This window comes from Diabrotica undecimpunctata, chromosome 6 (assembly GCF_040954645.1).
Source record: "Diabrotica undecimpunctata isolate CICGRU chromosome 6, icDiaUnde3, whole genome shotgun sequence".
In the NCBI taxonomy this organism is placed as follows: Eukaryota; Metazoa; Arthropoda; class Insecta; order Coleoptera; family Chrysomelidae; genus Diabrotica; species Diabrotica undecimpunctata.
The window spans coordinates 158,606,833-158,633,617 of NC_092808.1; positions in this window are offsets into that span (position 1 = coordinate 158,606,833).

The following is a 26,785-nucleotide window of genomic DNA, read 5'->3' on the forward strand; positions in this document are numbered from 1 at the left end:
ATAGTGACAGTGAGTTTTTAGACCAGGCTAGTGAACACAGTGATCACGAAACAGACAGTGAAGAGGAATGGGACGATGATGATGAAAAAAATTGACAAATTAATAATTCCGAAACTGGTAGTGAATATTCGGGTGAAGAAAGTGATATAGCTGACTCAAGGGATGTGTTTTATGGCAAAAATAGGTACAAGTGGTCTAAAACTTCTCCCACCTGTTCTCGTACACGTAAGCATAATTAAATTAGTCATTTACCTGGTGTTATTGAAAAAGCTGGAGCTAGTATGCCAGAGAAACCAGTTGATGCTTGGGAATGTATTATTAGCCACGATATATTGCAAGAAATTCTTGAGAAAACCAATGAACGAATAACTAATATGGCTTCTAAATATAATTTACACAATTTATCGTGTCAATATACCAATCATCTTGACATAATTGAATTAAAGGCCTTCTTAGGCTTATTATATTTAGCTGGGGTATTTAAATCCAATAATGAAGATTTAAGGTCTTTATTTGCTACGAATGGTACTGGCCGTGATATATTTCGAGCAACCATGTCACTAAACCGATTTTATTTTTTGCTTGGAAGCCTTTGTTTTGACGACCCAGTTACTAGACAAGAACGTATTGCGCACGGAGATAAACTGGCAGCTATATCCAATATTTTTAATATGTTTATAATTAATTGCCAGTCCAATTATAGCTGTGGTGAATATCTCACAATAGATGAAATGCTTATTGCATTTAGAGGAAGGTGCCAATTCAGGATGTATCTCAAAAATAAGCCAGACAAATACGGTCTGAAAATGCAGTATTTAGTAGACTCTAAGACACATTATTTGCTAAATGGTTTTATATATACTGGAAAAGATACACGCAGAGCAAATCCAAAAAAGTTATCCATCCCCACTCTAGATGTTTTGACACTTATTCCACCAATTTCTGGTACAAATAGAAACATAACAGCAGATAATTGGTTTTCGTCCATTAAGCTCATAAAAGAACTGAGAAGCCATAAAATTTCATATGTTGGAACTCTAAAAAAAGAAATAAAAGAGAGGTTCCTGCTGAATTTCAACCCCAAAAAAACAGGCCATCTGATTCTGCCTTATTTGGTTTTACAGGAAGCGAGAGCCTTGTATCTTTTGTTCCTAAGAAAAATCGTGCAGTGTTGTTAGTGTCAACTATGCATCATTCCAATACAATGGTTAATGGAAAGCCAGAGATTATAAATTTTTACAACGAGACAAAAGGTGAGGTGGATTCATTGGATAACAAATATGCATGCTATAAAACTGGCAGAAGAACTCGTAGATGGCCTCAAGTAATATGGTTTCGCATTTTGGACATTGCAGGATTAAATGCTAACGTAATTATTAATGGAGTTCAGCAAAATCAAATAATGGTAAGAAGATTGTTTCTAACCACTTTAGGTCAAGAACTTATTAAGGCCCATTTAACTCGTAGAGCTCAGCACACTTGTTTACCGAGAGAAATTCGTAGTGCCATTTTTAAAGTTTCCGGACTTCAGGAACCAATGCCTGCCGCAAATCCAGAGCCACAACGACGAAAAAAGAGAGGAAGGTGTAAAATATGTCCATATTCCAAAAACCAAAAGAAAGAAAGCTCATCGTGCGATAAATGTCGAGATTTTATTTGCAAAAATCATTCCCGCATACAGACGTTATGCATAAGCTGTGTTGAAAATTAAGGTAAAATCATGCTTGTCATTTTTGAAAAACGAAATCTAAATCGATTTTTTTTATTTTAGGTAGGAGCTATGATACCTAGATTTCACCATTGGATATAAAAAAACTGCACATTGTTATTATTTTTCTTATAATTCGAGAAAGTGCATAGCTCTGTTAATTTGACTGAATACAAAAGTTTTTTTTAAATAAAGTTATATATAATTAACCAAATTCGTTTATTTTTATATAAATGTAAAAGTAGCTGTAAACAAAAAATTTAAAATAAAACAAGTTAAAAAAAGAATATTTTTTGATACAAAAAACAATGGGGGGTCAAATTTGACCCTGCCATGGTACAAATGTTACTATTTTTGGCCATGGTAGTTAAGGGTTAATATGCCGACAAAAGGGAAAAATTTAATTGATATTTAATAAACAAATTAGTGGATTATTGCAAAATATGTTTAATCTCTTAGGGGATGACAAAAAACTTATATCTTTCCCTAGCGGTAGATAATATCTGAGATCAACAATGTGGTTTCAAATTAAGGCGATGTAGCTAACAACAACGCCATTGTTCGAGTAGCTCTTTTATTTTCTCTTATTTGTCAGTTTCATTAGCGCACTGACAGGGGTTTTATAAAGAAGAGAACATAGTTGTTTCTAGAATTATTAATGGAAGGAGCTTTTGCGTTTACTTTTTGTGAATTGTTAGTAATTTGGTTTAATTCAATTAATCACAAATGTACATTTGTCAATGTACAAATTATAAATATGACTGACAGTAATGATAAACTATGTATCAAAAAGAAACGTCACAATTTAACACCTAAAGAAAAAACTATGATCGGAAATGTATTTGAAGGACTTCGAGCCAGAGAACAAAATAAGAATGTAAGCGATGTAGTTGCATTATGTTACACTTTGACAAAAGTTTTTAAAGCTAGTGTGTACAGAGTAATTAAAAGAGACGATGAAACAAACAGTAATAATACTTTGAAGAGTGAGACAAAAAGAAGGAAACTGATAAAGTTGGATGATATAATCAAACAGGCCATTCATCGTGCAGTGCATGAATTTTATTTTAAAAAGAAATTACCAATTATAAAAACATTTATTCTTGGATGGAAAATACATACAGATGAAATATGGTTAAATGAAGGACATACTGTATCAAAAATTTGGCAGCATTTAAATTTAAAAACAAATGACAAGCTTTCCTAGATAGTTTGTCGATAAGTTTAAGTCTCATGTGGAAAGGAAAAACGCAATTTTATTAGCCCTATTGGTAGCGACTTGCAGTTTGTCGAAGAAGGCTTAAATGCATTTGTTTCTAAAAGACTAAAAGATAACACTTCATATAACTGCCGGCGTGGAGAAAAGTTACCAATCAGTAAATAGAGAACAGCAGAGATTGCGGACTGGCTTAATAAAAGAAATATTAAATTCAATGAATTAATTTTAAAAATCAAGTTACTAAACTTAGCACTTATAAGCATAAATATATTAAATAAGTCGTAAATAAAATGGCGCGAGAAAGAGGCGTTATTGCAGTTCGATTTCCGCCATACCATTGTTAGTTAAACCCGATAGAACTTAGATGGGCCCAAATAAAAAATGAAGTAGCAAGGAATAGTGTTACTTTCAAATTAAATGATGTAAAAAATCTGCTTAATAGCGCTGTCAGCAATGTGACCTCTCACAGTCGTGGATAAAAAATGTATCGAGTATGTAGTGAAAAAGGAGTAGAATATGTGGAACCTTCATAACTTCTACCATCGAACCAGTAGTTCTAAATATACGCGAAGGCGATGTTACTACTGCTGAATCTGAAGATGACTCAGATTAGATTATATATAATGTTAGTTTTTATTTAAACATATTTTGTATATTTTATGGAAATCAATATTCAGTTAAGATCTATTTATTACTAAAATTAAATAGTACAACTGTAGTACTATTATATTAGAGGTTTTAACAGTACCATTAACAATACTATTACCTGTTCTAAAATTTTCCAGACGACCGTTTTTCTAATCCTATGTCATCAAATCTCATTTGAGAAAGAATTTTTCTAAAAAAATATATTTAACAAGGATTAGTTTTCTTCATCTAAGGCATCTATAAAATAAGTAAACAATTTTTATGACAATCAAATCTTTCTAAAATCCTGATTATTTTTTTAATAATAATCGCACGCCTATGACTCGTCGATTTCCTTTTGACTCAAAGGTCTACATTGAAAATATGACTCACTACAATCTTGTGGTGCTATATTTCTTCTATTTTTTCCATTTTTATGTATACCTCCTCTAATATAATCTGTTGTTGTCTGGTAGATTCAATATACATTTACCTTTATCTGCTATAAGTCCCTGTTTTTATTTTTTTTTACGATACCGGTAAATCCTTTTTTGTAGCTATTGAAACAGTCTTTGTCTAGTTCTTTCATTATGAACATATCTGAAGCATATAATTTTATTTTAAGTCTTTGATTTTTTCTTTTATTAATATAGATCTTTATATTATTTTCAACAGTGTTTGTCACGAGTAAAATTGCTTGAGTCATCCCCCCTTTCTTAGCAAATATGTGGTTGTTCAAGATGTTAGTTACACAGTTAAAGAATGGCAAAGCGGCAGGCCCTGATAGTATACAAGCAGAACTACTCAAACTAATGGACAACGAATCAATAGCAATAATCGCAAAGATATTTAACAACATATACAACTCTGGAGAAATACCAACAGAATGGCTGAAATCTGAGTTTATTGCACTTCCAAAAAAACCAGGAGCCAAAAAATGCGAAGATTACGGTAATATAAGCCTCATGAGCTATCATCTAAAATTGTTCCTAAAGATAATTTATAAGAGAATCTACAAACCGTGTGAAAGTTAAATTTTTCCCAACCAGTTCTGGTTCACAAATTCTGTTGGTACTAGAGAGGCTTTGTTCTCAGTACAAGTCTTATTCCAGAGATACAGAGACGTCAACTGCGACGTATACGCATGTCTGGCTGATTACAAGAAAGCGTTTGATCAAGTACAGCATGCCAAGATGATGCAAATACTAAAAGAAACAGGAGTTAACAATCAAGATCTGAAAATATTTAGAAATCCTTACTGGAATTAGACAGCAAGTCTCAGAGTTGAAGGTGAACACACTGACTATGTGAAAATCGTGCGTTGAGTGAGGCAAGGCTGTATTTTGTCTCCTCTAATCTTTAATCTGTACTCTGAAAGAATATTTATCAAAGCTTTCCCCGAAACTGAAAAAGATATTCTACTAAATGGTTACCGGCTAAACAACATCAGACATGCAGATGACACCATAGTATTTGCGGACAACTTAGAAGACCTACAAGTTTTTATGAACTTAATCACGTATTACAGTCAACAATATGGACTCAATATAAACTTTAAGAAGACAAAGCTTATGGTAATTAGCAAGAAAAGAATAACAGAAGGTCAACTCTATGTCAACCAATCCCCTGTAGAAAAAATGATGCACTACAACTACCTCGGCACCATAATAAATAAAGAATGGACCAACAACCAGTAGATTAGAGCACGCACCGGAAAAGCTAGATCCACCTTCAATCAGATGGGGCCCTTCTTCAAGAGTCACAACCTTTCTCTTGATACAAAAGTAAGAATGCTGCGATGCTACGTCTTCTCTGTCCTTTTTTATAACGTTGAATCGTGGACCTTGAACGAAGATATGTGCGGAAAACTGGAAGCGTTTGAGATGTGACTATATTAGAGAATGCTTAAAATCCCGTGGACTGACCGAGTCACAAATGAGGTCCTAAAAAGAATGAATAAGCACCGAGACTTACTGACCATCAAATCTCGAAAGTTGCAGTGCTTCGGACATATTATGCGAAATGAATCCAGATATGCTCTCCTTTAAGCCATCCTACAAGGAAAAATTTTTGGAAAACGAAGTCCAAGAAGAAGAAGAAGAACATCTTGGTTAAAGAACATTAGAATCTGGTTCAATACAACATTTGTGCAGCTTTTCCGCGCTGCTGCAGATAAGATAAAAATTGCCATGATAAACGCCAACAATCGTAACTGATAGGGACATCAAGGAGAAGAAGAACGTGTTAGTATTATTGTCTGATGTAACAGCTTCTTTGAGATTTTCCAACACTCCATCCGTGTTTTTTATATTTGTTTCGTGTTTTAAGTTTGTCATGTTTTTGTTTATGTTTATATAATTCTCATCAATATATTCTCATATTTGAAGATTTTTATTGGAAGGTTGTTAATTCATGGTTTTATAGTCATTTTATTTCATATTACGTCGTAAGTACTCCATCTGTATTTATATTACTTCAAAATACAAGACCATTTCAAAATTGAATTTTCCATTGTACGAAAGGGTCCATTAAAGTGCATTCGTATTTTTAACGGTGTAAAACACTAGTAAGTTAGTCTTCAAAAGTGCAACTAAACCCCACAAAAAGAACTCGCAGCAAAGTGCAAAAAGGATTTCGAAAGTATAAAACTAGCTGCAACATGACCGACTCTTCAAAGAAAGACTTTTATTTAATTTGAAAGACTGAAATCGATACAGGGCGGATATTCTTATTCCATTAGCTTGGGATGAACTAAACTTTTTTATTTTTTGTTTAATTAGTTTTTAAAATGTTAAAATTTATTTTACGGTATAGCTGCAATTACATATATTAATCGTAAATTCAATTAAAGTGAATATGAAATAGCTAAACCAATAGCTTTGGTTGGTATGTGATTCGTAAGCGGTCGTGGAAATTTTTCAACGCCAGAGATAAGCAATGATTGTATTATTCTTTTAAATAACTATTCAGTTTCTGAACTTCTTGTTTGGAAATTTTTACTTACGTCTCTTTTTATGCTTCTTCTGTGTTTATTAATTGTTTTTCCAAGTGTTTTCTTTTCGTATCTGTATCTCTCGTATTGTAAAATCTATAGTAACAATATTGACCCAGTGTCAAGAACCTTGTATTTGAGACACAATAAACTAAATAAAAAAAAATTGTTCAATTTTTTCACGTGCGAAAAATCATGTCATTTTTTTGCTATATTACTATCATTCTGCCACAATTTTACAATCATTACCTTAGTCCAACCCTTGATAATACTTATATATATATATATTTAGGGATTCTACAGTATTCACTGCCTTACCTCGCTCAACCGTTTTCATCTCTCTCTGTTGTTCCATTCTCCATCGTTTAGTCCTCTCTTACTCATAGCGTCGTCTACTTCGTTCCTCCAGGATTTTTGGGGTCGTCCTCTTTTCCTCCTTCCTATGGAGCTCCATTCGGTTATTCTCTTTATCCATCTGCTGTCGCTAGCTCTTCTTACATGTCCATACCACTTTAGTCTTTTTTGTTCTATATATGTTAGTATGTCTGTTTCTATTGATGTTCTTTGCTTTATTTCGTCATTACTTCTCCTATCCATTCTTGTTACTCTGCAGCATCTTCGCAGGCATTCCATCTCTGTTGCTATTGATAATACTTTCTACTTCCATTTCTAACCCCCTCCCTTTAGAAATACAGACAGTTGTAAAATAACAAACAAGAAGACTCTCTTGCCTCTTGCCTATCGAGAGGAACAGTCGCTCTCTCTCGTCTGCTAAGTCTCGCTAGCAGCAGACGTACCATTATCTCTTGCCTGTTACCTATCACTTGGAACAGACGCTCTCTCTTCCCTGTTGACTATCGTTAGCTACAGAGGTATTCTCTCTACTGTTGACTGCCTCTAACAACCGAAGATATTATCTCTCTCACCCGCTTATAGTTACGCGAAAAATACCGCAAATACTGTTTTAAATCGTATACAGACGCAAATTTACTATATCTCGTGAGTGTGTGTGCAGCAGCAGAATTGGTAAGACTTTTTATAAACTTAATTTGCTATAATCTGTATAACCTTTTACTACATATCCTAATTTATTTGAACCAGCCCTATGTAATACAGTCCTCATACAATGAAATTATATTCATAATTTCACATATGTACACGCTTTTTGCACACCATTATACATAAGAAGTTGTAAGTTTTTTTTAACTAGAATAACTACTGGGATTCTCCTCTTTTACTTTGAACTCTTTCCCATTTTCCAAACTAAACTTCGTCTCCCTGTTATTCTTTCCTATATTTTCTCCAACTTTTGCATTCATGTCTCCAATGATTATTTTTATATCGTATTTCTATATATACCCGAATATGGTACTTAGTTAGCTTTTCGTAGAAGTCTGTTTTTGTTTCTAAATCTTTATGTGTGTGTATACAACATTTCGTCTGCCACACAATTGTTCCAATTGACCCTCACTAATACTCTTTTACCAATTGTCACATTACCAAATAATGCAAGAATTAAAACCAATTAAGACTGGATCAGTAAAATTTGATGAAAGACTAGAATAGCCGCCATGGAATCGGTGCAATCGGTAAACTCTAACGATGCGGTCATTTTGAGAGCGCGGTTATTTCCAATATCGATTGGAATTATATTTATTATCCCTGTTCGTGAAATAACCCGTTTGAATGGTGCATAACTTCTCATTACGTTTGTGTTTCATGCACTATCTACCCCTAAATTCAATTCCAAGTGCGTATTTTACTCTCGAAATGATTTTTCCGGCTAAAAATTGATGAAATAGTTTTTCCGTTTTGTGTCACACATCATCTTTGACAATAACACAAAATCAATGAAATGAAAGTTGGTGGAGTATTGTCTAAACCAGTTAATAAATATTTTGTGCAGAGGCTTTGCTTTTAAATTTTTTTTTAGTCAACTATCGTAATCCTTTCCTGCTTATTATTTGCTTTGTCTTGGAACGTTGCTTTAACAAACCAAATAAATTTACACTATTGGCCAACCGTGGTATCCGAGTACCCGTATACTAATTTTTGTCAAGTCACCATCTAAAATAAGCTTTTCAAGTTCTGTCAAGACAATTTAATTTTTATTTCGCCCTTTAGGCCCAGCTTCTGGCTTAAAATACCTTTGATCCATAACATTAAATCTATTTCCAGACAAAAAATCAAGATTTTTTGCCAGTCTGGTGGGGAAATCAAAAAATTGGTTTTGGAAAATGTCTCATCGAACACGCAGAGGTCCAGAAGCTCTATTTGGACCCAAGTTTCGGAGTATCTACGGGTAAAACATTTTAGTAAGATTTGTGAAAAGTCAAAGACTGTCATGGCTGGGACATGTGCAGAGACCAAACGATACAAAAACAACAAAGAAAATGTTACAATGGAAGCCCATAGGAATGCGAAAAAAAGGAAGGCCCAGAACGAGATGGTTGGATGACGTGGAAGACGACCTGAAAACAATGAACATAAGACAATGAAGAAGAAGGGCACAAGAGAGATCTGAATAAAAGGACATAGCCAGACAGGCAAAGACCCATCCAGGGTTATGATGCCAAAAGAAGAAGAAGAAACGGGTAAAACATTTTACGCTTGAAAGATTTACTACAATAATGATACTAGCAAAAATTCTCGAAGATAACGTCTTTAACATGAAAAAAGGCAATGGCGAAGACTCTAAAAAGTTGTCTAATTTCAATGTGGAATACTGCAGCAAAAATGGTACAAAAAAATATTTTACGGGGTATGACATAAAAATCGACCTTTTCGCAGATATATCTTTCAAATGTGCAAGGTTGGCCAGAAATACCAAGCAGAGGCAGCTTCAAAATGTTCAAAAAAAAAAAACTACGAGGAAATCCCGATGGAGCACCAAAATTTCTTTTTAACCTTTGCTCATTTGAACTTGCTTGGAAAGGCAATGAGCCTGTTTGATGTTATGGGAGAATTTATGGGGCAAACTGAATACAACAAATTCTCTTCTGACTGACGTCTCAGTCAGAAGAAAACTGTCAAAATTTAATTCGCGAAAATTGACGGACAACAAACTTTAATACCAGTCAAAAATATTTACGGCAAAATTTTCTACAATAATACCTGAAAATAAAATATTTAGTTAGTTGCAACTTGAACGTATCAGTAGAGGATGATTAAATATTAATTATTTTTTAACAATATACAATCACTTGAACTGTTTAAATGAAAATTTAAATTTGTTGAAAATTTTTCAACAATGCCGTTACTGTCTGTATTATTATCCAATTAACAAACAACGATCTTAAACTCAAGGGTCAGAAAATTATCCTTTTTCTAATTTAACATGAAAATTACTTTTTTTTTATTTTAAGTAAACTAAAGTTGAGAATAAAAATAAAAAAGCTAATTTGATTTCGGATCGGCTTTCGGTATTAAATCTAATTTAAAAAATTTGGTTTTCTAATCACATTTCCAGAGGTAGAAACACCCAAAGTTTTTAAGTAAACCTAAATATTTGAAGAGATTTTAAAAGCAAGATGGCCGGGAGTTTTTTGTTGCTGTCACGGTTTGTTTTGTATAATATTTCTCGGCATTAATATTTAATATTTTAAGTTAATTTTTTGAAAAAGAAAGTAATGTTTTAATAATCTGTCTGCTAGATCTGTGTAAATAATTATGTCATATTGTTTAGGAATTGTTTCTTATATAACAATTCACTTACACTCACGTCAAATAAAATCAAGATTATTAGCCGTTTGTTCGTCGAGCAGCGTTTCTCAAGCTTTTACCATTTGCGCACCAATATTTTATTAATATTATCACCGCGCCTCCTCTTGTACAATAACAATTATAGATGTATGCAATATTAATGCATTTTGAGTATTTTGACGCACAACTTAAAATAAAACCTTAATAATTACCAAATTACCGAGAATCAGTAAATTTATTGATATGTGGCAACATCGATCCGGAACCGATCTCTATTTTCGCGAGAAGTTCATAGTTATTTCGAAAATTCTCGAACGTGAGAACGTTCTTCCATCCATCTACCTTTTCCGTGGCCTTCCTTTTGATCTTGTGCCCTGTATTTTACTATTTTAGGGCTCTTTTTGTCAATATTCCGGTATCCATTCTCACTACATGACCAGCCCATCGAAGTCTCTGAAATGTAACGAATTCTGAGATCGGTGCCTGTTTGAAGAGTTTGTAGAGTTCATTCTTGTACCTGGATCTTCATACTTCGTTTTCGTTAATTGCTCAAAATGTCTTCCTTAGTTTTGTATACCCTTATAATAGTTTTGTATACCCTGATTTTTGATCTCCGGTGTGTGCTTTTGGAACGGAATACATGTTAGAGTGAAAAGTAAGCTTTGTTTCCCTTTACTATTCTTCTTAATAATTAAACATATCTTATTTATCACTTCTTAAATACCAAAATATTGTCCATATAAAGTAGGTATACCTACAAAGCCACTATTATATATAAAATTGCAAGGTACAAAATCTTCTCAATAATAATTTTTTTTACATTGAAAAGCCTACAAATCAACTTAAATCTCACAAAATACCATAAAATCTACAACAAGCATACCAAAAAAACTAAAAGCTAAAAAATTAATAAAATTCCCATTATAAACAGAAATGTTACAATGACGGTCACTCTCATTGTGACGTCAAGAGTAGGGCATCTGCTGACAGTGGCTTACGGAATATCATACCTATAATTCTTTGTATCATGGGTTAGGTTAGCTGGTACTGACCAGTCTTATTCGAGTCAGTCCCTCTGTATCTGTTAAATTGATTGTGAATGTGTATGTTGTAGTTTGCCTGTTAATTGCAGATCACAGTATTAACATATTCCAAGCAATAAATATAAATTTATACAAAATGATGCATAAATTTTTAACTGGACGTAAGCGAGCATTCGATACTAGTGAAGCATCAGCAAGTGCACTGGCGAGAGTGGTTCCAAAAAGGAAAGGCTCTGTATATCATTTGCTCAAAAATGTTAGCAGCCGACAGCAAGAACCCTAATAAACTTTTGGAGAAACATTTGGAGACGCTTTATAGTGAGGACATTAACAATCCCCGAAAATTATTCGAGTTAAAATTGAATCAAAAGCAAAAATCATTTAAAAAAAACTGACTGTGAATGAAAAAGCTTTATTTGCCTCTTATAAAGTCCAATATCAAATAGCCAAATGTAAAAAGCCCCACACTATTGGTAAAGAGCTAAAGGAGATTTTCCCAGCTGCAATTAAAATTGTAGAGACTATGTTTGGAGATAATTTGTCCGAAATTCAGACTGAGTTAGACATTTCTATTTAAAAGTAAATATTAAAGAAAGCCAATTGTTGACAATAGCCATATCCAAGAGGTGATAAAATAACCGGAGATACCATTTTTTTGGCCGCATCTTTATCTTATAACGACCAATATAACTATCCATGGCGTCAACTTCACTTGGACATTCAATGCTGAAATACATGCGTTGCTTCCTGTCCCAACGTTTGGCCTCAGTTAGTGTCATTTTACCTTTACTTGTTGATAGGAATGTAACAGGTTTTTTATCCAGCCAAATTACTGAAGATACCTCAATACCGTCAATATCACTTACAAATTCATAAGAAAAATCCTGTGGGTTCTTTTGGAATCTCCTGTACTGGTCAAAAGGTAGCTTACAATTATATAATCTTGATCGTCTTACAGTTCTCAACTGGTACAGGTAGACCATCATAAGGATCAAAGTATAAAAATTATTGATATATGAGGGTCCTAGTATCAAAGTCGGCAATCTCCCCTTTTTACCAAAATTGAGTTAGTTACACCAAATTGTTCGTATTTTAAAACACTATACATAAATAAAGAGAATAAGAATCAAAAACGGCATTATCCGCCTATAAAATAGCATATAAATTTAGCCTAAGAATCAAACACGGCAATCTCCATGAACGGTTTAGAATCAAAGTCGGCAATGTCCTGTTTGACCAATGAGAATCCTCGTAGTGACCATGTGATATACCACTAGGAGTCGTCTGGAGTCGCTGTCGTTATAATTTCTCGTAGTTTCTTTTTAACCAAGGTGCCAAGCTGTTTGTTTTTTATTTTGTTACTTTTTTAAAATGGAAACTATTACAACTCCTGTTGAAAACAACAAAGCTCGCAAACGAATTCGCAATCCGTCCACATGGCAGCAAAATGTGCGGAAAAAAATGAGGTACGTTCTTTAAAATTTAGTTGTAGTTTTTACTCGAAAGGTTAGGTTTAAGAGCACATGTCATCCGTATTCAGATTTTATTCATATAATTTTTTGATTTATTTTATTATTAAAACTATTTTACATATTATAAAAAACTAATAAAAAAAACAAATGATTTGTTCAAGCTACTGTTAATTTTATAAGGTCAGTATTATAATTAGTTTTTTGAAATATGTTATCTTTTCAGGTACTCTTCATCACAGTTACCACAATTCCATACTTGCGGCCACAAAACGAAGGCCTATCAATGTTCTTCTCTAACAATGAGAGATATCAAGTGTTTTCATGATGCGTTTTACGCAGTTAAGGACAAGCTTAGTCAAGATTCCTTTATTCTAAAATTTTGTACAGTTCAACTACCTAAACGTCACCGTCCAAAAAACTCTAGACATGAAGCAAAAACAACGTCTGTGAAATGCTTTGTACGGAATAGTGTAATAAAGCAAAATATTCCAGTGTGCCAGAAAGCTTTTTTAAACATACTAAATATTACGAAACATCGCCTCACCTACATTATGAAATCATTTTTAAAAACAGGAGAAGCACCAAAGGAAAAAAGAGGCGGTGACAGAAAAACTTCAAATTTTAAAGGAAAACAAGAATCAGTTCAAAAATTTATTAATACTTTTAAAAGTATTGAATCGCATTATTGTCGTTCTTCCACACGTATGCGCTACCTTTCTTCTGATTTGTAAATACAAAAGATGTTCCAAATGTATATTAATCAGTGTTCTCCAGAGGAGAGAGTAAAACCATCATACTTTAGAATGATTTTTAATACTAAGTACAACCTTAGCTTTACTACTCCCCGTACGGATATGTGTTCCCTATGCATTAAGTTTGCAGAAAAAATTAGAAGATCTATGGATGAAGAAGAGAAGAAAAAATTGATTGTTGAAAGAAAAATTCATAAGCTAAGGGCTAATGCATTTTTTGAGTTGCTTAAAGAGTCACGAGATGATTTGATAACACTATCTTTTGATTGTCAAAAAAACCTTGTACTTCCTAAGGTCCCCGACCAAAGTGCCTACTACTCTAGGCAACTGTATTTATATAATTTTACCATAGTCCAGGGAACCTCTCAATCAAAGCTTACTGAAAAAAATGTATTTTCGTATTATTGGACAGAGGACGAATTTGGAAAAGGTTCCAACGAAATTTCTTCCGCCGTTTTTGACAAGCTTAACAAAATTGACTTTCACTCTGAAGTAACCACCATTAGACTAATGTCAGATGGCTGCAGTGGCCAAAATAAGAACACTACGCTAATTGGAATGTGTTGCAAATGGCTTTCATCAAGAGCACCAACACATGTACAAAACATCGAGGTAATTTTTCCGGTGGTAGGCCATTCTTTCTTGCCAGCTGATAGGGTCTTTGGTAATATTGAGAAAGATATTAAAAAACTGGAAGTTATATCGCACCCAAAAACGTATTTGGAATTGTTTTCAAAAATAGGTACACTTACTCACTTAGGGCAAAATTGCAAAGTGTTTAATTGGAAAGAAACAATCTCAAGTGTTTTTAGACCCACTGGTACATGGCATTTTTCTTTTAAAAATACAAAGCGCTTTTTCCTAAGAAAATGCAAAACTGGAAATATTACCATTAGAGGAGAAATTAATTACAGAACTGATTTGCATTTAAAAGTGTTTTAAAGAAAGGTTGTACGATCTATATGATTGACTCCGTTATTATAGAAAGTGGTCTGCAAAAAGTAAATTCACTTAAGCTTAAAGATGTTGATAAACTTCTCACCAAGCACTTTGGAAATACTTGGAGAACCATGGAAGAACTCAAATTTTTTGAAGATATTATCTTTAATAATAATCAACTAGAGCAGCTAGCAGTTCAGGAAGGAAGTGCTGATACAGTTCCAGATACTGAAAAAATGGAGGAAGCAACTTGTGAGTTCTTTGAAGAACTTCCTTCTATTTTAGTATAATATTTATATAATATTTTGTTTCTTAAATTACATTATTCTGAAAACAAAGCTGTTTAATTTTTATGAGCTATCATAAATAAAATTACCTGTAAAACTCTCCAAGGTAACATAAATACTTATTATGTTACTTTTATTATGTTCTTGCCGAATTTTAGTATCAAAACCGGCAATATACACCTCTTAGTATCAAAACCGGCATTCTCCATCATTTTTTTCAATTAAAAAAAAAACTGTTAATAATTTAGTTAATAACTTCTTCACCATTTGCTGTCATTTGCCATTGTCTTATATATTAGACTATATTTGTTTCGATATCACCTAAAATACAGCCGTATAATTGTTTTGTGTTTTACTCAAAAGTCAAAATGATGGAGATTGCCGACTTTGTTACTAGGACCCTCATATACTCTGTAATTTTGATTGCAAATTATTATTATTTGGCAAAGTCCAACAACAACTTTGCCACTTGATGACAACTCGGGTTCATTTATCTTATGAAATTTTGGATCGCAATTTTCCGAACCTGTATAAATTTCAAAACTAGATGAAAAACCATTCGTTCCACAGAAAATATACAATTTGGATGCACATTTATGGGATTTCGCTAGAAGATAGCTTTATGTAATGTCGGGTTATGGTGGCACATAGACTGAAAATGCCAAGATCATCCAAAAGCGTTCGTTCTAAACAAAATTAACGATTGTAATTAATTTGGGTTTCTCGATTTAATTTTTTAATTAAATTTGTACCAATAAGAACAGAAGTTTTTACTTTAATATACAGTTAAAAAAAATAATGTTAATATTAGGTGCTTAAGTGAATACACTGAAATATGCAACCGGAACGATACCTACTACGTAATGTAGGAATAAAATAAGATCGTTCATAAAAGTACATCCAGACAAATAGTATAAAATAAATCAGGAAGCTTAGAGTCGTCCACATTTCGACAGATAACCCATATTTTTCTCTACTTCTCCAGCCGTTTGTTACGGAGATAAAAATATAAATATGCCTTGTCTTAGAAACGGCGAATGACTCAGTAAACTTATAAATCTCGAGGATTTTTCGAAATAAATCTCTCGTCGAATTGCCCGGTTGATGCGCGTCCTTTTCAAATGTTTCATGTTTAATTCAGGCTGGATATTTTCTTTACGAGGTAAAGTTTAGCGGCATCCCATTCGTGACTGGAAAATATATCTATCGATTATTACTTTATTGCCACCAACTATAAAAACATGAATAAAAAGGCCTTTTCCGCCACCGCACGGGCCCCAAATTTTTCCGGATCGGGATTATCGCAAGATGAAGACTTAAAGACAGATAGATGATGGATTCTGACCAAGAAACACGCGGAGAATCATCAAATGGAATCGATCGGGGTAGGTACCTACATAAAACTTTTTATTAGGGGCGTATAAAAAGGTTTCTTGGAATGGCACCTATTTTCCTGGAAGTATATAGATAAGGACGAAATAACGTATAAACGTGCGATAAAGATATTTTAAATAAATTTTGATGTAATATTAATAAAATTTGTGATTATCTGTAATAAATAATAAAATCAAAGTATATAAGAGTGAAATAATTTCGTACAATAATTTGTAAAGCTTTTTTTCAAGTTTTTTATCTTAAACTAGTTCATTAATTATTTTACGAAATGAAAATATAAGGGGCACTTGCGGTTTTTAGAATTTGTAGACAAGACAAATTTTGGGGTATTTGCGGGCAGAATGACAGGTTAGATGTTTAGGTAAATGAATTGTTTAGAAATAGAGGCATTTCCGTACAATGTTTTCAGCTGCAATAATTAGTAAATAACAATAAAAAAATTAAAAAAATCGTGAGAATAAACTTCCTTTCTAATTAGCCTTCTCGGTCCATCTTTGGACATAGGACTCCCCAATTGTTTCCTTGGGGCTTTTTTTGTAAAAGGAGTTCATTGCGTATAGATGCTTTTCTTCTAGGTAGTTCATCAAAGTAGCACCTCTATCATTTCTCTGACCATACCCGAAATCTCCCATTTTAGTTTCTTCTTTGTTTAGTTTTCTACCCAGTTTGGCATTGAAATCTCCAATTACTAGTGTAAGACGATTTTTATATATATCTAGATAATTTTAATTGATGTTCTTCTTATTATGAGTATGACATAGGCGACACGATCTGATATACCTTTGATAATTGGGACATGTGTACTTATAGCTTTATTTATTATAAATCCTACTCCAAATTTACTATTCTTTTCATTTTCTTTATAATACAGATAACCGGATTTTAGTTTCTTCTTTTCGTCGAGTTTCTGATAGGCCTATGATATCCCATTTTATGTTTGTTAATTCTTCTTCCAGTTCATTACTTTTTCATCCGTGGACATTGATCTAATATTGTATGTCCCTATTGACAGGTTGACGAATTTTTTTTTTATTTATGTTGTGCTCGTCTTAGTGGGTTTTTGTTTTTATCTATCAAAAGCAAACTTTGAGGTGTGGGATTCAAAAATTTTCTTATCTGCCTGGGGACCATTTGATTTTATATTCGCCATGATAAAAGTGGGGGGGTAATGGCAGTTAAAACACCACGCTTACTAGGCGGGTTGGTGAGTTAGTTATCAGCCGCCCATTCTGGGTCAGACGCTGTTTGTAGCCGTCCACTCTGGATCAGACGCTACATTTAATTTTATACTAACCCTAAATCGGGGTGCCACTTCCGGCATACACACCGTACCGAAGATGTTCTTCTTTGCCGTGGATACCGTTGTGGTCTTCATCCGTGACCCTGGACATGGGACCCTAAGCAGGTACTAGTTTCCCGCGTCAGAAAACTCCTGGAATCTGCGGAGGGCAGGGACTGATTCACTTTCCCTGGTAGGACTGTCCAAGGGAGTTCGGTCATTGTTGGTCAAATTTGCAACATCCTATTTTTTTAGTTACATTATATCGAGCATACTAATTTCCTTAAATAGGTTTTAAAAATATATTTACGAATTTCACAGGTTACTAAAGATTAAATAATACATATTCTCGAGAGCTAATATCTTGTTCTATGAATTTGAAAAACCATTCATAGTTCGGGGAAAATTCCGTTCCTTGGATACAACAGAATGTTTATTACCTGATAAGAAAGTGAGGAATATTCGATACTGGTAATTAATTTCATTCGGTGTTGTGATTGGTTGCTCCAGTAGATATAATTATCATTGGCAATATCAAACGAATATAACAAACATAGAAACATAGATATTGCAGTAAACAGTCTGCTAACAGCGGTGGAAAATATTGAAGAATGGAGTTAATAATGGAAAATCGCCATAAACTCCAAAAAACGCAAACGGTGCTCTTCAAAAAGAGACATCAACAACTAGAGGAACAACTAACAGTGCATGAAAATCTCATCCAATAGAAAAGCGAATCAAAATACCTGTCAGGTATTTTGGTCATAATAGATAAAGGACTGAGATTCACAAAACATGTAGACCACAGACCACTAATAACGTGATTTGTGATGTAGACGATACAATACAAAAAGCAAACATATGTAATACAACAAATAAAAAGATACAAGCGGCCCACAATAGCGGCTTAAGAGAAGCAGCTAAGCAGACAAGGAAACAACTCTAAGAGCATTCTAGGAGCATTTACTTACCTGATGGAGAAAAATTTGAAATTCGCAATATTTTCGTGGTCTTCGTTAAGTCTTCGTCAACGATCAGCTTTTTATTTCTCTACTGTTGTTAGCTTTCTCGCTACAATACTAAAACTACTAAAAAGAGACAATTTTTTTGAAATCGGAGCTTAAAAAATATTTAAATCCAGTTCTTGCTTCTGTGGCACCAAAATGGCCGTTGGCTTTGTAATCCACAACTTAACGAAGACACTTTGAACTAGGAAAATTATTGATTACTAAAATATATGATTCTACTTTAAAAATTGAATGGAAATGACTAATGTACCAAGCATAACAACTATATAATGTTTTATAAAGTTTGGACTTTATAAAATAAAAAAACCGTAATATACTTTCCCAATGGATCGCCCACAACAAAACATTTTACGAACCCACGCTGATCTCTATTCAAATCGATAATATAATTAGTTTTTATTACATTTCCTTCCTGATTATAGTAAAGTGTAGCTCATCAATACCTAATTTATTGATTAATAAACTAATTGTGTATTAGCAGGAGCAGACTCCCGTGTGTTATATGAAATTGGTATAAAGACACTAGGGTAAAATTACTTTGAAGTTAAGGCTTCTGTTCTACTAGATTGCATTATACTATACTATGTTAGTTATGTGCATGGGGATCTTAAGCAAGCCATTGCCGTACATGTTGTTAGTATTAAGGCAGTGGAGAAACGAATGAGAACAATGCAGGGAAACTAATTCGCACTACAATACGATATCGCACAACAGTAAAATATATCTACAGATATATTGAATAAAACAACCAAATAATATATAAAACCGTAACATGAAAGGCAAGTTTGATAATAAATCTTAAGAAAGCTGTTTAGGAGATCCTACAGAGAAAAAAAAAGAAAACAAGAAACAAAAAGAAAAAAATATTGTAGGTGAATAGAGACTGCCATGCCACAAGCACTTGCAAACCAAAAAAAGGCAAAAAGGAAATATTCAGGAAAAATCAATAAAGTAAATACATAAAAAATTATGAGAAAAGCCTGATTATAAATGATTACCACGAAAGATAAACTTTACAAAATAAAGTAGAAATAAATTTAACAGATAAAGATACCGTCTGCTTAGAAGTCATTAACGAATAACAAAAGAAGGAAAGTGCTACATATGCAGGCTAAAAGAATGACAGACCACCTAGTTCAGATTGCTGACCACAGAGTTTTCTGTTTGTTGTCCAGAAGTTTTCTAAACGTGCGTAATAGCGATGTTTATCTACTGCCTTCTGTTATTCGGATGTAGATTATACACATATATTTTAGTGGCTCATAGCATGTATACTTCGTTACACTGATGATGGAATTTACATTCCGAAAACGTTCTGTAATGTAATTGTGATATAGCCCGTTTAGGTATTTTATTATATACCTTTTATAAAGGATTTGAAATAAAAAATTTTGTGATACATGGTATACAGCCAGCTACAGGAACTCAGTTTCCTAGTGAATATTCATAGAGGTTCTAACAATTTTGAGTGAAGACAATATCGACGCCTTGGTAGATCTTTTTAATGACATTTATGGGACCTGTATTTGGCTTCAATCAACCTTTATACCAATCCAAAAAAGCTAAACGCTAATAGTTGCGACCAATTCCGAATGATCAGCTTATTGAGCCAGATCCTAAAACTCTTCTTAAAGATAATTCACACAAGAATATACAACAGGTGTAAAAGAGACATAAACCCCACACAGTTCGGTTTAGACAAGGATTTGGCACAAGAGAAGCACTTTATAGCTTAACTGTCTTACTTCAGAAATGCAGAGATTAGCAAAAAGATGTCTTCCTATGATTTATAGATTACCAGAAAGCGTTTGATTGTGTTAATAATTCAGAATTAGTAATATTGCTCCAGGAACGTTCGATAGATGAGAATGACCTTAAAAATAATAAAGAACCTTTATATGAATCAAGTGGCATCTGTTAGAGTAGGACTGGAATCTACATAATATTTCTCAATCGAAAAAGGTGTACGACAGAGTTGTATTCTGTTCTCCCTCCTTTCTAATCTTTACTCTGAAACGATTTTCGATAGAGCCCTAAGTGACACTGAAGATGGAATCAAAATCAACGGACAGACTATTAGTAATCTTCGCTATGCTGATGATACAGTCATAATAGCTGATAGCCAAGAAGCGCTACAACAAGTAATAGATAGAATGAAGGAACACTGAAGGGAACGACTGGGCTTGAAGATCAATATAGAGAAGAGCAGAACACGAAATATGCAATTAAATATAAGAGTAAACAATAAGAACAAGTCCTAGCAGGATTGAGCAAGCCAGAACAGCATTACTAATATGAGAACCTTGCTAAGCAACAGCAACCTTAACTTAACGCTTCGATATCGCTTTGTAAAATGTTACATTTACTCCATACTGCTATATGGTGTAAAAACCTGGACCATAAAGGCCAATGTGATGAACCGATTGGAGGCACTTGAAATGTGGGTATTTAGAAGACTACTTAAAATTCCCTGGTCAGATCACACAACAAATGTCGAAGTATTAAATCGAATGGGCAGAGAACGAGAATTTCTGCCAATAATAAAAAGAAGAAAAACTATTTATCTGGGTCATATATTTCGAAATTCCAAGTACCAGTTCTTAAAGCTTATTATGGAAGGGAAAATTGAAGGTATTCCTGAAATTTGAAGAAAACTAAAAATATCTCGAAAAGAAATAAGTTTATGTTTAAGCTAAAAATGCAATATTGGGACAAAATAAAATATAGGCCTCTACATTTAAAAAATATAAGAAAATCATATGCTTTTTTGTAGTTCACACAGAAAATGTAGAATGTACGAATATTCGTCAAAGCTTTTTGCTAAATTAATTGTAAAAACTAAAACATATTTTCCACCAAATTATGTAAAACTAATAATTGTCTATTTATTTTTTTGTTTTATACTGTGTGTTTATTTTATAGCGATTTTGAAATAAAATAGTCATAAATCTTTAATTACCCTACATACAAATGTCAAATCTCATATTGCAAGAACATGAATTAAGAGACATCAAAAGATAAAAAATATACAAGGTGTCCCATTTAAAAAATTGTATGTTTGCTTTACCACGTAATTATTAATCACCCTGTAAGATTCTGTATAGTATCCAAACTTGGAGAATAGCATTCCCTACATTTTTACTACACAACTTTTTTGAATATTCTGCACCATAAATAAATTAACGACCAATGCCGCACTAAAAACTCACCCTGTATAAATATGAAGAGTATAAACTGGAAGAGGGACCAAACTTTCTAGTTCAATATTGGTCGACACGGCGATATCGTTCCTGTATAAACTAACTTCAGATAAAGGGAGGTCCTATTTTAAATAACCGAGAAAAGTCGAAACTCAGAAATTAGCTCCGTACTATTCACTTAACTTTTATTACTAATAACCAACTCCGCCATTTTCTGAACCACTTACATTAAATGCCCCGAACTCTGTAGATAAGTTGAAAATTCTATTATTGCCATTAAAAAACTGCTTTCAAAATAAGTAATCCAGTTTAGGAAATTTCCCGGTACAGTAATATCGAGCAAGGCATTAACTTTAGGAGTTGCATTAGGAGAATAATTAAAAAAAGAACGAAATCAAGAAGTGCATCAGTGGAATAAGCTCATCAGGAATTAGCTTAGAAACTAAAAGCACTTGCATTGTGTCTCGAATTTACTCTTCTTATCTTAGTATAACTTGTAGTTAAGAGAGATGAGAGTCAAATTGTAAATAACCCAATTTCTAAAACTTAAGAGAATTTCAACCAAGACGTTTTAGTATGGAAAATAAATATAATTAATCTGTAATGCGACTACTATAAACATTTTAATAATATTTAAATACTAAGCTTAAACTTTCCGATTATTTTTAATATACAGGGTGTTTCAAAAAAAGGTAACCCCGTCTCTAGTTAAGGTAAAAAACTGAAAAATAATTGGGGTTTGCTTAGTAAAAAATTTTTGTAACGCCATCCGTTTTGAAGATACAGGGCGTTGAAGAAAAAAAAATTTACGCATTTTTTACGATTTTGTCGAAACTACTGGCAACATTGTAATGAAATTGTATACGAATATGTTTTGGAAGCTGATACATCCCATGAATTTGTTTTTATGTCTGATTCTCATAGAAGGCGCTAGTTACGCGGATCGTACTAAGTATTAGTCAATATAACTTTTTTAAGAGTATAATTATTAATCAAAATTTCAAAAATATCATTCAATTTTACACGAAAAAGGTACTCTTGGTAAAACTCGATACTGTGTACCGTTTTCGAATTTTGATTTTAAAATTATGAAGTAATAATTGATGCTGGTAGTAATGATAAAGTTCTAATAGGTATACCTCTATTTTCTCAAAGTGTGCCATGGAAATCTGACAGTTATTGATTGTTATGACGATAAATCAACAATAATTAGAGTTTTGAAACCTTGGTTTTTGTAAAATCAAATCAAAATGTACTCAAATGTTGAATACACTGACATGTTATTAACCTTAGGCGAATGTTTAGGATGTTCAAGTGCAGCTGTGACACGTTATGCAGAAAAGTTTCCTAGAAGAAACTTACCAAGTAAAAAAACATTTAGAGCCGTTGAACAACTTTGTCGAGAAACTGTGAATGTAAGACCAAATAAAATAAATTCTGGTAGACCAAGAACAACAAGAACAATTAATAAAGAAAATAATATTTTAAATTTACTTGATCAAGATCCAACAGTTAGCGTAAGGAATATAGCAAGACAAACAAATACATCTTCTTCAAGTATTTGGCGGATACTGAAAGAACAGCAATTACATCCTTATCATTACAGACAAGTCCAAGAGCTTTTGCCAGATGATCTACCGGTTAGAGTGAATTTTTGTGAAACATTGCAACAAAGGACAGCCTACAATCCAAATTTTTTAAAATGCATTCTTTTTACGGACGAGGCCACCTTTACGCGACAAGGTATGTTTAACTCCCATAATGCACACTACTGGTGTGATGAGAATCCACGAGTCAAAAGGGTATCACATTACCAACACTGATTTAAAGTTAATGTTTGGGCAGCAACTTTAGGTAACAATTTAATAGGTTATTATATTCTACCTGGAAATTTAAATGGTGATATATATCTTGATTTTTTACCCGCGGAGAGATATTAGAAGATTTAACGCTAAACGAGCAAAGATCTTTATTTTTTATGCACGATGGAGCTCCACCACACTTTGATAGGAGGTGTCGTAATTGGTTGAGTAATCATTTTCCGAATCGATGGATTTCCAAAATATTCCGAAAACGGTACACAGTATCGAGTTTTACCAAGAGTACCTTTTTTTGTGTAAAATTGAATGATGTTTAAGTTTACTTGAAATTTTGATTAATAATTATACTCTTAAAAAAGTTATATTGACTAATACTTAGTACGATCCGTGTAACTAGCGCCCTCTATGAGATTCAGATATAAAAACAAATCCATCAGCTTCCAAAACATATTCGTATAAAATTTCATTACAATGTTGCCAGTAGTTTTCAGCAAAATCGTAAAAAATGCGTAAAATTTTTTTTTTCTTCAACGCCCTGTATCTTGAAAACGGATGGCGTTACAAAAATTTTTTACTAAACAAACCCCAATTATTTTTCAATTTTTTACCTACCCTAGAGACGGGCTTACCTTTTTTTTGAAACACCCTGTATATATGCGGTGTACCATTTGTACAGTATGAGAATAATGTCTCTTAACTCTATTGCGAAATCCGAACTGTGTCCTGTGTTACTTATACTAAGATCTAATTTCTAGTAAATACTGTTGTTTATAAGTATAATTTAAAAAAAAGTCAATGTATGGTTCATTAAACTTATTGATCTTTACATTATTTAGCACTGTGTTTCTTTCTTAGGGATTTTCTTAGTGAAGTTAGCGAATCATCCGGTATTTCTCGTGTTTCATTGACTTATTAAAAAGTTTAGTGAGCACATGTATATTGTCTTTGTTTAACAACTTCAATAGTTCAACAGGCATCTCATATGGACCAGGAGCATTTTCGGTTATCATATTCTTGAGCCCATACAGTACCTCATTGGTCCACTGACTGGTTCTTCTAATATTATTTTGTTTTTGGCCGAGTCTTTCGTATTGAAAGAGGATTTTTATATATTCTTTCCATGTTCATATTTGTGTTTCGATACCTGTTGCTCTCTGCCCATTATTGAGATTTAGTTTATTTCTGTGCCTGCATCTGTACCTTCCGGTGACTTCACTAATCTTTTTATGCATGTTGTGTGGCACACATACGTAACGAGGCGTGTTTTTCTTTTAGATTTTATATTCTACAGCATTTCTTGTCCAACCAATTTCCCTTTGCTTTTCTTATTTTCTTTTGTATTTCTTCATTGTATCGGTGGCGCACCCGGGAAGGGGTTGGGGGTTGGTTTGGTGCCCAACCAACACCCTCCCACAGGAAAATTATATTCTCCTGGTGTGTCCAAAATACGAGGTATGTCCAAAAAATACACAAAGTTTTCTTTAAAAAAAAATATTTGTTTATTCGTCTACATTAATGTTGTCTCCCCCATAGTAGTCTCCATCAGATATTATGCACTTGTGCCAATGCTTCTGCCTATTTTTGGAACACTTAGAAAATTCATTCTTTGGAATAGCATTTAGTTCTCCCAGTGATGCGTTTTTAATGACATATATGCTTGTGAACCAATTATATAATTTTACTTATAATAAATGTCCCTAAATAAATTTGAAGTTTTAAAAATGTCATATTATGACATATCATGTCATCATTGTAGACTTTATTGCCTTTAAAAATAATAACCTATACCATGACGTTGGAAGGATCAAAGGAAGAAGAAAATTAACAAAGAGTAAAAAATTAACTTTTATTTTTATAAACTGTTTCGTTTCAGAAATCAAACATTTCATGTAATTCTGATCTTCCAGTGACATCCATTTATACGCAAACTCAATATGCTCAAGCTTTTTTGCAGTCAGAGATTTGGGTTTTGTGTTATCGGCCGAAGCTACTACAAAGTTAGCAGTGGAATTATTTATGGGAACCACTCTCTGTTTCTTCCTGCTGGTAACTTTACTAACATTGACTGTAGAAAATTCGGCGCTGTGATCATTCAGCTTATACTGAAAAGTAAACATGTCTCCTTGTACAAAACGTAGTTGACATACTTTAGTGTAAGGTATTTTATTATATTGGTATAATGATGCTGTTTTTTTAAAGTTTTTAAAGTGTATTGGTTTCATATTAATCACACAGAATGGCTTTCGTTTGTTGTCTTTTAACAATAGTCTAATAAACGCTAGTGGAGATCAAATATTCGTGAAATTCATAGCTTTTTCTATGCAAGAGTGGATATTATCGACAACCTGTATGCACGAATGACCAGGTATGGAGTATTTCATAGTTGCCATTTGGATATTAGGATGTCTGTTAAGGAAGTCAGTGATTGCTACTGAAATCAGGAAGTTCCTGTTCTGAGGAACACAACTATCACTCCATGTGATTATCTCATTTATTTCTGGATGCTTTAAAACTACTTTCTCTAAAATTTGTATTAGGGCACTAGACAAATCATTGCCTGATCTCCCACATAATGTTTCTGGCCATACTGCACAGTAAACTTCTGAATCAACAGAACTGAGCTGTCAGATTGTATACGTTTAATTTCTGTTTGTAAAACAGCACATAGACTTCAGATTTAGGTAGATTTATGACATTTTCCAGATCAAAACATATAATGGCACAGTTTGAGTTCTCTGTTTTTTTGTTATTTTCACGTTCTTGGCGCATTATCAATTTCTTTCTAATATGGGAATTATATGCCTGTTGCTCTTGTGCCTGCACCCTCTTCTCTTTTTTGGCCAATCTATAGTCTTCGCAGACGTCACACCTATCCGTTTTCGGTTGCAAGACCTCTAGATAATGCTCAAAATTAAAAATGTGTCTATACAACGACAGCTTTTGTGGAGGTATATTGTTTGCATTGCACATTTTAATGTACAATTGATACATTTTTTGTACGTTAAGTGTTAGGTCTAGATATCTTTTTTTTAACTTTCCTGCAATAATCCGCTTCTACATATGAAAAATTGAAAATTATTTTCTTTGCTTGAAATGCGATCTTTGGTCCCTTTCCCTCTTTTATCAGAGTGTGGTGTGCCCGAATCACTCTTCTTTAAATGCACAGTATATATGGGCTTTTTCTGGAAGATATTCAGAACCGCAGCTACAATAATCCTCCCAAGATTCATTTTCGGACACAGAGGACATTGTAAACAAGAAAATGATAATTTTACCGGATAAAACTTACATGTAACTTTCGTAACCATATAGTTCTAACTTT